Raw genomic sequence first — 13,133 nt, 5'->3', positions numbered from 1 at the left:
AAATATTTTGGTTTGTTGAACTGACCTGAAACATTCAACATTAATCTGCAGTTCCCTATTGTGACATGTTGCCCATGGAAATGTGTTTCGGTGCCCCCTTTCTCTCTTATGGGCTGAGCTCCCTGGCTGGACTACATCTCCCATGATACAACAGAGTCTTTCCTCTGATGTAATGCATCTTGGGAGTCATACAGCTGCAAGTGCATAATGGGAAATGTAGTCTGTCCAGGGAGCACTGGTCCATAGAGGAGAATGGGGGCATCAGGCATTCTGAACTACAGCTCCCACAAGACAATGTGCCACATTAGTTCATATAAATAAATTACATCTATCCATATATAAATTATATAATAATAGAAATAATAAATGCAGTTTAACATTGAAATGCCTCAAAATGGAATGTTGCAGGTCAGTTCAACAAACTGAGATTAAACGTTTTAACTGGAGAATATTGAAATGTTTAATTTCTATTGAAAAATTCCAAAATCAACATTTTGTTCCAAGAGAAAATGAGATGTTTCAACTTTTCGTCCTGATTTGGAACAAAAGCCAATGTTGGAATATCCTGCATTTCCTGTGTTTGCTTAACTCTAAGTTTGACTACGTTGACCATTTTTTATGAAGATTTGTTTAGTCAAAAGGCCTTTCTGCATGAACAAATGTCACCTGCCCTCCTGAGAAGCTGCATGGGCTGCTGGATTCAGTCTCCACACATGCTCTGTGGGGAATTATGCAAGTTTCCCAAGAGACTAGGGGAATCTGTCCTCTTCCACACAGATTGCCTGGACTCATGGAAGTATTCAAGAAGGCTTTCTAAAATCTCCCAGAAGCCACTGTTTCTGTGGGCTAGGTACCTAGAATCATAGAATATTAGGGCTGGAAGAGACCTCAGGAGGTCCTCTAGTCCAATCCCCTGCTCAAAGCAGGACCAACACCAACTAAATCATCCCAGCCAAGGCTTTGTCAAGCTGGGCCTTAAAAACCTCTAAGGATAGAGATTCCACCACCTCCCTAGGTAATCCATTCCAGTGCTTCACCACCCTCCTAGTGAAATAGTGTTTCCTAATATCAAACCTAGATATCCCCCACTGCAACTTGAGACCATTGCTTCTTGTTCTGTCATCTGCCACCTCTGAGAACAGCCGAGCTCCATCCTCTTTGGAACTCCCCTTCAGGTAGTTAAAGGCTGCTATCAAATCCCCCCTCACTCTTCTCTTCTGCAGACTAAATAACCCCAGTTCCCTCAGCCTCTCCTTGTAAGTCATGTGCCCCAGCCCCCTAATCATTTTCATTGCCCTCCGCTGGACTCTCTCCAATTTGTCCACATCCCTTCTGTAGTGGGAGGATCAAAACTGGACGCAATACTCCAGGTGTGGCTTCACCAGTGTCAAATAGAGGGGAATAATCACTTTCCTCGATCTGCTGGAAATGCTCCTACTAATGCAGCCCAACATGTCGTGGGCCTTCTTGGCAACGAGGGTCCACTGCCGACTCATATCCAGCTTCTAATCCACTGTAATCCCCTGGTCCTTTTCTGCAGAACTGCTGCTTAGCTAGTCGGTCCCCAGCCTGTAGCGGTGCATGGGATTCTTCCTTCCTAAATGCAGGACTCTGCACTTGTCCTTGTTGAACCTCATCAGATTTCTTTTGGCCTCCTGTATCTACCTCTCCCCCCAGCTTAGTGTCATCTGTAAACTTGATGAGGGTGCAATCCATCCCATCATCCAGATCATTAATAAAGATGTTGAACAAAACCAGCCCCAGGACTGACCCCTGGGGCACTCCGCTTGATATCGGCTGCCAACTAGACATCAAGCCATTGATCACCACCCGTTGAGCCCGACAATCTAGCCAGCTTTCTATCCACCCTATAGTCCATTCATCCAATCCATACTTTTTTAACTTGCTGGCAAGAATACTGTGGGAGACAGTATCAAAAGCTTTGCTAAAGTCAAGATATATCACATCCACCACTTTCCCCATATCCACAGAGCCAGTTATCTCATCATAGAAGGCAATCAGGTTGGTCAGGCATGACTTGCCCTTGGTGAATCCATGTTGACTGTTCCTGATCACCTTCCTCTTCTCCAAGTGCTTCATAATGGATTCCTTGAGTGAATGGATTGAGAATGGATTCCATGAGTTTGCTGGGGACTGAAGTGAGGCTGTAGTTCCCCGGGTTCTCTTTCTTCCCTTTTTAAAATATGGGCACTATATTTGCCTTTTTCCAATTGTCCGAGACCTCCCCCGATCACCACGAATTTTCTAAGATAATGGTCAATGGCTCTGCAATCATAGAATCATGGAATATCAGGGTTGGAAGGGACCTCAGGAGGTTATGTAGTCCAACGCCCTGCTCAAAGCAGGACCAATCCCCAACTAAATCATCCCAGCCAGGGCTTTGTTAAGCCTGACCTTAAAAACCTCTAAGGAAGGAGATTCCACCACTTCCCTAGGTAACCCATTCCAGTGCTTCACCACCTTCCTAGTGAAAAAGTTTTTCCTAATATCCAACCTAAACCTCCCACACTGCAACTTGAGACCATTACTCCTTGTTCCGTCATCTGCTACCACTGAGAACAGTCTAGATCCATCCTCTTTGGATACTCCTTTTAGGTAGTTGAAAGCAGCTATCAAATCCCCCCTCATTCTTCTCTTCTGCAGACTAAATAAGTCCAGTCCCCTCAGACTCTCCTCATAAATCATGTGCTCCAGCCCCTTAATCATTTTTGTTGCCCTCCACTGGACTCTTTCCAATCACATCAGCCAACTCCCTCAGCATCCTTGGATGCATTAGATCTGGCCCCATGGACTTGTGCACATCCAGCTTTTCTAAATAGTCCTTAACCTGTTCTTTCACCACTGAGGGCTGTTTACCTCCTCCCCATACTGTGTTGCCCAGTGCAGCAGCCTGGGAGCTGACCTTGTCTGTGAAGCAGATGCGGCTCTATGTTTTTTGCCGCCCCAAGCATGGCAGGCAGGCGGCTTTCGGCGGTGCGCCTGCGGGCGGTCCGCTGGTAACGCGGATTCAGCGGCATGCCTGCGGGAGGTCTGCTGGTCCCGCGCCTTCGGCGTACCCGCAGCCGAATTGCCGCCGAAACTGTGGGCTTGGTGTTCTGGTGCCTGGAGCCGCCCCTGCTGTGAAGACAGAGGCAAAAAAAGAATTGAGTCCTTTAGCTTTTTTCACATCATCTGTCACTGGGTTGCCTCCCCCATTCAGTAAGGGTCCCACACTTTCCCTGACCTTTTTCTTGTTGCCAACATTCCTGTAGAAACTCTTCTTGTTACCTTGATAGGTATCTCTACAATAGGTAGGTACAGAAGGAAGATTGTGGAACAGCACAAATGGGGATGCAGGGTAGCAATGCACCAGGCTTGCACCTGCTGTGGGATGACTCATGTGGGCACTCTGCACTGCAAATGCCCTCCCATCAGGTCAGTTAACAGCAGACAGGGCGCAGTTACGCTGGTAGGGAGGACGCTTGCACTGCTGTTGGCTGAGCTGTACCCGTCCTGTGACTAGAGAGGACTTCAGTCTCTAGGGCTGTCAATGGGCCCTTTCCCCCTTGCTCTAGTCACATGCAACCAAAAATTGAGTTAACTCAGCTCTCTTCCCAAGCCGTGTTGGATTGGGGCTAGGCCAGAGAAGCCCTCCTCATGTATTTGGAGCAACTAGTGGTAGCAGGGGCAAAAGAACAGAGCAAGTCAGACATAAAGGAAAGGGAGGGAAGCTCCTGGGCTAGATTCTCAGCTGATGTAAATTGCCATAGCTCCACTGAAATCAAAGGGGCGTTTCTGATTTACACCAGCTGATGAGCTGGCCCATTGACTCCAGTGGAGCTATGCCGATTTACTCCAACTGGAGATCTGTTCTCCTGCCTTTCATGTCAGCCAGCACAGGCCAAAGTGGGGGCTATTTTGCTGGAGTTTGGTCCCTCAGGGCTCTGGGTTCACTACAGCTCTCAGTGGTGTGTGTGTGTGTGTGGAACAGCAGAATGGACAAAGTGCTGGGGCGGAGAGCTGTCTGCAGACTCTCCAGAAATGTAGTTGATAATAAAAGGGCGAGCAAAGCACCAACTGGTTGCTTTTAATTTTCTAAACCCTGGGGTGGCCCTGAGCCAAGCCCTCTTAGCAATGGAGGGGATAAAGTTCCCCAGCAATAGAGAGCCTCCTCTCTCCGGTGTGCTGAACTTTGCCTTTAAGCTTGCATGGCTGCATCTCTGCTGGGATCCTCTGATGAGATTAGGAAACACAGGAACAGCTGCAGCAGTTGCTGAGTGCACTTGCCTCCAGACAACTAGCTCTTGGGGGTAACTTTGAAATACAGGGAGAGAAAGCAGGGAAGTGGCTGACCTGTAAGTTTCTCTCAATGAGACTAAATTTTTAACAGGATTACCATCTTCCTACTGTTGCAGAGGAGAGAAGTTTCGTGCATCTGCCCTCTTCTCAGAAGAGTTGACTGAAGAAGGTAACATTTTACTTTGTGGGGGTGTCTTAAGTTGCTGTTCCCTGCTGCAGGGGGGACTTCATTAGTAAACTTTGGCCTGACAAACTAAAAGGGAAATTCAGGCTACTGAATCTTCATGTGACTAGTGATGTTCCACTATTTATTACTCCAGTTCATAAATGCAAACTTTAATCTGCTGCTCCTGGCTGCCAGAGAGTTTGTTTGAGGCACTTAGTTCTGTTCTTGATGTTCAAAATATCACTGGAGCAAAAGGCATTTAGAACTCCCCTTGAGTTTGCTTAGCTAATGATTTCTAATCACCATTGTAAGCTATTAAGTGTCACTTTAAGAACCGCTGCTCTAGAGCTGGGTCTGAGCTGCCCAGTCCAGCTGCAGCTGTCCCAACATTCAGAGGCTGTCCAGACCGCCCGGGCCCATGCTTTGCCATGCACCCCCACCCCCTTGCAGTTCCATCATTGGATGGGTTCTGTGGCCAAGGGAACATGGGGTGGGGTGGGGCGGGGAAATGTGCTACAAGCAGGGGCATGTGGGCCAATTAGCTTCTGAAGTGCGGGGCTTAGGGTGCAGTGACTGTTGCAGGCTGCTATTTGGAGGGGCAGTTGGCAGGCTGGGTGATCAGTGGTGAGGACAGATGGTGGGGTGAGATTCTCCATGGCTGACCAGCCTATTTAGTGCTGAGCAGCCTAGGAAAGGAGCTGCAGCTCAGCGCTCCGTGCAGTGGTGGCACCATTGTCTCCCTTCAGTCTCTGAGCATTTCACCATGTGTGGCTTTAATGCTGAGTCAGGGTCTAAAGAGTTAATAGCGCAGGTGGGGACTGGCATATAGCTGCTTGGTAGGTGGATCCAGCCTTGGCTACTGGCCTGGCTTGAGGGGGATTGGCAGAGGCATGGGGAAGCTGAGGGTCCAGGGCAGGTATAACGGGGGGTGCAGTCAGTGAGGTGTCTCAGCAGAGATGTTTGTGGAGTGTGGGAAGCTTGCACAGCCCCTGAATGCACTCTGCCTGGCCCCTGCCAGGAGCACTTCCATGGTGAACACCAAACTCGCTTGCAAACAGCCAGAGAAGTACCCTCTGGCCCAGACTGGCACAACAGTAAATGTGCTTGTCCTTCCAGGGTCTCCCACTCCCACCAGGCTGAAGGCAGTGGGGGTAGGGGGCACTGATGACCTCCAGGAGGCTTCTTGTGTGTGCTATGGGAATGCTCTGTGGGTGATAGGGGCATAGAACATTCTGGGACTTCCCTTGCCCTAGGAGTGTGTGTCTCGCTCTCACTAGTGCTATACTGGGGCAATTCCAAGGGCTCTGGACTTCAGGGGCTACCGAAATCACTGGCTTCTCCATGCCCCCTTGCCACCAAGGCCCAGGTTTGTAAAGCTACGTAGGCGTTGCGCTCAGCATCGCAATGCCTAATTGATTGAGGAGCCTGACTCCTCCTTTCAAAAGGGACTTAGGAACTTGGGAGCCAGAATTCCAGTTGATGGGGTTTAGATGCCTAAATCCCTTTTGAAAGAGAGATTTATACTCCTAAATCGGTGTGGTGTTGTGACGCTGAGCACAGTAATGTCTACATAGCTTAAAAAATCTGGACCTAAAGCAGTGGTCTCCAAACTTTTTTGATCGCGCACCCCTATCAGTAAAATATTTTGAGCACACACCCCCTGCCGCAGCAGCTCTACCATTTTTGCCGAAGCCAAAAAAAAAAAACTCTGACAGCCACCCGAACTGATGAAGCAAAAAAAAAAAAAAAGCGCTCCTCCTGCCGCATACCCCCAAGGATCCTCTTATGCACCCCACTTTGGAGACCACTGGCCTAAAGCACCAGTGCAGAAATATCTGGCTTCACAGGGGGCTGTGCTTGGCCACTTTGGCCTGATTCAGTGTTTCCATGAAGCCCGTTGCGCTAGCGATGTTGGAGCAAAGGCCATAGGGCAGTCATAAGGACAGTCTTGGAGAATGCTCTCAGTTCAGGGGGTCTCTACTTCAGGCACAGAACCAGCTGTGTCCCCCCTCCAGGAAATCACCCCTATTCTCCCCTCACATGGGGTGGGAGGGGTGTGGCAGGGGCTGCTCTGCAGTGGCTCATGAGGCCCACCTCTTAAAAAACAGACAGTATGCTAATATATGCACGTTACATAACGTAGGCCCAGATCCTCAAAGGTATTGAAATCAATGAGTTGGGCACCTAAATACCTTTGAGGATCTGGCCTGCACTGGCCTTATTGGATATTCCTCTGCTCTCTACTGCATAGAATCAGAGCTACACAGCTGTGTCGTAGACCCTATACTGCTAACAGCTAATGGGGAGATTCTCCTTTAGCAAAAGTCGGGAGGAGTTGGTGGTTTTGGAGCAGGAGACTGAGTTCTACTGCCACTACCACAGTGATATTCCAGGCACTGTGGTGATTAGCATGAATTCCTGTGCAGCCACAGATTTATTCCACTGCATCACCAGGTTCCAGCTTGATACCAGTAGTGGATGATTGAATTTAAGAGCAAATGGCTAATGGTTTCTTCATGGATTTGCTTAACTTCTGGTAAGCTGACAGCTGTTTTGCTTAATTGGCACCTGTGCAAACAGCGTGTGTGAAAAACTGCCCCTCCCTGGTGCAAATAAATAAATCTAACAGACTAAGCAAACCCAGCACAGGCAAATGCAACAGGCGCTGTGGGGAGTTCTGGCCGAGCCATGGCCAGTTCCCTCTGTTGTGTTTCGTTCCTGCCTCAGCTCTGTGCGAATCTCAATTGAATTAAACTAAATCCCTTTTAAAAATAAAAAAGGCTCCCAGAACAGTTCTGGAGATGGATCTTTATCATTTTTATTAAAAGCTGCACAATGCACTGTCATTACACTGGGGCGGGGAGAGAGAGAAGAAGGAGTCCACCTCTTCCAGCCTCACTCCCCCCGCCCCCCTCACTTCATAGTGGTGATATGCAAAAGCTCCCCAGGGAGTGATAGTGGGAAATGAAGACTATGAAAGGCTTTTATTGAGACCATCAATCTCGCTGGTGCTGCTGTGATCAAAGCCCCAGCCTTCCCAGGCAGAGGTTAGCTGGAGGAGCAAAGCGATCAGGTTTCGGGTAATGGCTGGGTGGAGTGGAGCTCTGTGCGGTGGGAGAGCACAAGAATCTCTGTGTTCCCAGCTCAGTGGGGAATGAGGGATGGGTAACGTTTACTCCTAATGCCTGGGGCCAGGGGAGGTCCAGGCTCAGGATTGCTCAGTGGAGGCTTGACAAGGCTCCAAAACAAATTGGTCTGTGTGGAGACATTGTCTCCATATGTTGGGCCTGATCCTCAACTGGAGTCGCTCAATCACTCTAGCTACTCTCACTAGCATTGGGCTCACTGTGATTTCCTCTTCCGATATGGGCCCGATCCTGCAGTCCTTACTGAGCAAAATTTCATGCTGAAGTTGGCCAGGCCTGCAGGGTTGAGCCTTGAATGCAACAGGCCCTCTGCATGCAACCTGGTAGCTAACTCTTTAGTTGCTGGACTAACAGCACGCTATGGCGAGCACACAGACAATTTCACACCCGAGCCCTGAGAATCCCCTCACTCTTGCATAGCCTCTGCTCTGCAGGCCACAGGCCCGGATAGGTTGTCCTGTGAGCCCCATCCCCACTGTTCTTTCTTTAACCCTCAGGGTGCCATACAGCAGTGCAAGACATTATCCCACCTTGAGGTGATGCCACCAGAGTACTGCTAGCACCTGATGGCCCAGGTCCTCAGGCATTGAGGCATGCAGCGTCTATTGATAGCTGTGCTGAAGAGACTGTCCTTAGGAACCAGACCCAGCCCCTCCATTTGTGGCTCTTCTCCAGAGGCAAACTGGTGTAACTGCGAGATTCTCTCCTGGGTGCATGACCCCAGGGAGCCTGCACTGCATTGGTAGATTAGTCAGCTAGTGAATCCTATATCTGACTCATCCCAATAGTCTGGCTAAGGATGGGAGCGCTGAAGAATCATTGTACTTAGCACTGGAGGAACAGCCTTGAACCGCCAAATCCATGACAACATTGGAAAGTCTCTGAGGCTCCCCCTGCCTGCTTGTCCTCAGCAGCTGTTGCTTAGTCACAGATGTGGGACTCCAATCAGCTAATGATACAGAACAAAACTAGCCTCCTTCTCCTCTCATATACCACAGCCCCCTCCCCCGCAGCCTTCAAAAGCTAAAGACCCTTGGGCTAGCCAGTGCGTGGATGGGAGACCTCCTAGAAGCAGCTGCCTGGGCTGTTGGGGCTCAATAGGTGGAACTCTGCCTTCTAGGTCAGTGCTGACCTTGTGGCCACAAGGTTCTAGAGTTTGCTTGCTGTATTTCCAGATTGTGCATTAAGCCAAGACCCTGACCACTGGTGATGTATAAACCCTGCAAGGTACTTCAGGTAAGAATATGTGACCATATTTCCCAAAGGGAAAACTGGACATCCCCAGCCACTTGCCTGAGTGCCCTGGCCCCACGCCAGGCTGTTGCCGGAATCCTGCCGACCCCACACATTCTGGAACGCTACCCCTCCAGCCCAGCCTCCCTGCCTGTGCGGGGCTGGCATCTCCGCCCGCCCCCCCCCCCAGCATGTTCCTCCGCACTGCACCCCACTTTTTATATATATATAAAAGTTGGGATTGTTGGGACAGGGCTTAAAAAAAGGGACTGTCCCAGCCAAAATGAGACATATGGTCACCCTAGGTAAGAAGGAGTTCCCAATTTGCAAGAATTGTAACTTGATTTTTCTTACAGAGTTGCATTAGGCTGTGACATCAGGCAGCTAGAGTTGTATTCCCAGCTCTGCCACTGGCCTGCTGGGTGGCCTTGATAATTCCTGTCCCTGCTCTGTGCCTTGGTTTCCCAATCTGTAGAATGGGGATAATGATACCGACTTCCCTTTGTAAAGTGCTGATGAAAAGAGCTACAGTATATAAGAAATAGAGATTGTTGTTGGTTTCCTACAAATGGAGCAGCTCAGCAAGGTTCATTCCTCTGTTTCCCTGCCCCCAGCCCCCAGAGTTTCTGTAGACACACATCCTCTGCTGCAGGCACTTTCTCTAGCTCTTTGTGTCATGTATCTGAGAGCAAGGAGATGGAGACTGTTCTCAAATGCCAGGCTTGGAGCTATGTTTAATTTAAATACCATGGGCCAGATCCTTGGCTGGTGCAGCCTGGCAATGCTCCATGGATGCTGACTTATGCCAGTTGAACATCTGGCCATATGTTTTAGTAGCAGCAGTTGCAACACATGTTGAAGTCTAGTTTCCAAATGCAGGTACTTTACTAAAAGCTGCCCTGGTCCATCCATTTTGTAAACCCTGGGGTGTGCACCTCATTTGCTTCCCCTCAGGATGCCTTCCAGGGTGAACCGATTCTTCTATGGTGCTGCAAGGAGCTGCATGGGTTTTATAGGCTCCTTCTTTTACTGAGTGCTACATTCTTGGCAGGTGAATCACAGATGCAGGGGCCTGGCTTCGGAACATGATGGTCTCACTAGTCCTGGCTCCTTGTGGGGGTTTGTAAAGGGAGAACTAATGATGATGCAGGAGGTAGTACAGTGGATTCCTTATGAGAGGGAAGGATGAATCTTGTGGCTAAGGCACTGGAGTGGGACTCAGGAGGCTTGGGCTTGATTCCTGGTTCTGCCAGACTCCTGGTGTGACCTTGGCAAGCCACTTAATGCCTCTGTGCCTCAGCTCCTGCTGGAGCTGAGTTCTGCCTGGTTCTGTCTCACCCACCCTTTGTCTGCCTCATCTACTTAGGCTGAGAGCTCTTCAGCACAGGGTTGGCCTCACTACATGCATGTACAGCAGCTAGTGCAAGAGGGCCCCACCCTTGGTAGGGGCTCTGGGAGCTAATGGGTTGAGATGGAGCCCAGCTAATCTGGACTGTGTAAACGTTCTGGGGTGTTCCAGACTGAATGTTCGATTCAGCACATTATGGAAATAAAGAGGCAGCTGCAACGTTGGGACTTGAATCCAAACATGCCCCAAGTCTGGAGTGGCTGGATCTGGAGGGGTGTCTTTGGGCCTGCCACTGTGGAAGGCAAAGCATCATTCTGCGCCAGCTACCTAGGCTCCAGAGTGGCACCAGACGGAAGCAGCTAGTGATGGTTCCCTTATCTGTATTCGAGGGCAAATGGGGACTTGCGTCCCTTGGAGAGGTGTGACAAGGATGCTGTTTGGAAAGTGCTTTGAAGATATCAAATAGAATCTCAGGGTCAGAAGGGACTGCCAGGGTCATTGAGTCCAACCCCCTGCCAGGATTTGTTGTGTCTAGAAAATACAGTGAGTGCTGAGCATTGACAAACACTTGCTATGTAAGCCTAGGTGTTGGTGCGCACTGTTGTTGTGCTGCGACATTTATCTACAACTCTTCTTGTGCCTTCCACAGAAAGAGCAATGGTGACATGGAACAATCTCAGCAGCTTCCCCAAAGAAGATTCCTGGCTTGGTCTCTCCAGGGAGTAACATGCTCTAATGCAAAACCTTAATAGCAACCTTGGTGCCACTAAAGGAGAATAACTTCCCAACAGTATGAATGTGGGGTGGTCAGATGTGCACATCTGTTGATCAAGAGTATATGAGGTTGCTGCTAAAGTTTACATTGGAGCATGAAGTGGATAGAAGCTGGGATATAAAACATAACTTCTCATGCAGTGTGTTATTAGCAGCATTATAGGCAACATGAAGGTGGCAAGGAATGCTGGAGATTTTTTTCCTTACTTCCATGCTTTGCAGGTTATGGGGGAGTCTGGAGGAACCTGAAATGTCAGTAACTGAACTCTAAAAAAAGAACAGGAGTACTTGTGGCACCTTAGAGACTAACAAATTTATTAGAGCATAAGCTTTCGTGGACTACAGCCCACTTCTTCGGATGCATATAGAGTGGAATAAATATTGAGGAGATATATATACACACATACAGAGAGCATGAACAGGTGGGAGTTGTCTTACCAACTCTGAGAGGCCAATTAAGTAAGAGAAAAAAAATTTGAAGTGATAATCAAGCTAGCCCAGTACAGACAGTTTGATAAGAAGTGTGAGAATACTTACAAGGGGAGATAGATTCAATGTTTGTAATGGCTCAGCCATTCCCAGTCCTTATTCAATCCTGAGTTGATTGTATCTAGTTTGCATATCAATTCCAGCTCAGCAGTCTCTCGTTGAAGTCTGTTTTTGAAGTTTTTCTGTTGTAATATAGCCACCCGCGGGTCTGTCATAGAATGACCAGACAGGTTAAAGTGTTCTCCCACTGTTTTTTGAGTATTATGATTCCTGATGTCAGATTTGTGTCCATTAATTCTTTTGCGGAGAGACTGTCCGGTTTGGCCAATGTACATGGCAGAGGGGCATTGCTGGCACATGATGGCATATATCACATTGGTAGATGTGCAGGTGAACAAGCCCCTGATGGTATGGCTGATGTGATTAGGTCCTATGATGATGTCACTTGAATAGATATGTGGACAGAGTTGACATCGGGCTTTGTTACAAGGATAGGTTCCTGGGTCAGTGGTTTTGTTCAGTGATGTGTGGTTGCTGGTGATTATTTGCTTTAGGTTGGGGGGTTGTCTGTAAGCGAGGACAGGTCTGTCTCCCAAGATCTGTGAGAGTAAAGGATCATCTTTGAGGATAGGTTGTAGATCTCTGATGATGCGCTGGAGAGGTTTTGGTTGGGGGCTGAAGGTGACCGCTAGTGGTGTTCTGTTATTTTCTTTGTTGGGCCTGTCTTGTAGGAGGTGACTTCTAGGTACTCGTCTTGCTCTGTCAATCTGTTTTTTCACTTCAGCAGGTGGGTATTGTAGTTTTAAGAATGCTTGATAGAGATCTTGTAGATGCTTGTCTCTATCTGAGGGATTGGAGCAAATGCGGTTATATCTTAGAGCTTGGCTGTAGACAATGGATCGTGTGGTGTGTCCTGGATAGAAGCTGGAGGCATGTAGGTAAGTGTAGCAGTCAGTAGGTTTCCGGTATAGGGTGGTATTTATGTGACCATCGCTTATTAGCACAGTAGTGTCCAGGAAATGGACCACTTGTGTGGATTGATCTAGGCTGAGGTTGATGGTGGGATGGAAATTATTGAAATCATGGTGGAATTCCTCAAGGGCTTCTTTTCCATGGGTCCAGATGATGAAGATGTCATCAATGTAGTGCAAGTAGAGTAGGGGCGTTAGGGGACGAGAGCTAAGGAAGCGTTGTTCTAAGTCAGCCATAAAAATGTTGGCATACTGTGGGGCCATGTGGGTACCCTTAGCAGTGCCGCTGACTTGAAGGTATATATTGTCCCCAAATGTGAAATAGTTGTGGGTGAACTCGTAGACTCTTAGTTTGTGGGTTTTTGTGTCTGTGTTTTGTGTCTTCCCTCCCCCCCCCCCCCCGAAGCCTCTAATTGAACAGGAGTCTGCAAATATGGTTTTAATTCTCCTATCTAGTTGCCTTGGGGTATTTCCAGTACTTCCTGTTTTTCGTTTTGACTGGGCTGGAGATACAATAAGAGAGCGTCTCTTGGAATGTTAATTTGGTCCTAGGTGCAACCAGGGAAGTCAGATACATGGACCAGTGTCATGTCTTATTTTAACTAAACACTTTCAATTCCCAGCTCTGCCATAGACTCCCTCTGTGCTCCTGGGCAAGTCACCCAGACCCTCCCAACTTCCACTGAAACTAATGAATTGAGGTTTTT

At 48.5% G+C, this 13,133-nt stretch overlaps 1 protein-coding gene across 6 annotated transcripts in view; it reads left to right on the top strand.

Moving 5' to 3' along the window:
* Window positions 1–4,048: 4,048 nt before the first annotated feature.
* The window catches only part of STRA6 (signaling receptor and transporter of retinol STRA6), a 59,561-nt gene continuing 50,476 nt past the window's right edge, over window positions 4,049–13,133 (top strand). For 2 of the 6 annotated variants that reach the window (XM_065559709.1, XM_065559707.1), the window contains exon 1: window positions 4,049–4,468. The gene's annotated coding sequence lies outside the window, so the exon portion shown is untranslated. The remainder of the gene's footprint in view (window positions 4,469–13,133) is intronic. The other 4 variants (XM_065559713.1, XM_065559708.1, XM_024104021.3 and 1 more) reach the window with 3 other exon arrangements.

The sequence above is a fragment of the Chrysemys picta genome, chromosome 10 (assembly GCF_011386835.1).
Source record: "Chrysemys picta bellii isolate R12L10 chromosome 10, ASM1138683v2, whole genome shotgun sequence".
NCBI lineage: Eukaryota > Metazoa > Chordata > Testudines > Emydidae > Chrysemys > Chrysemys picta.
The sequence above is the reverse complement of the archived record's forward strand: the minus strand, read 5'-3'. Positions and strand labels throughout refer to the sequence as shown.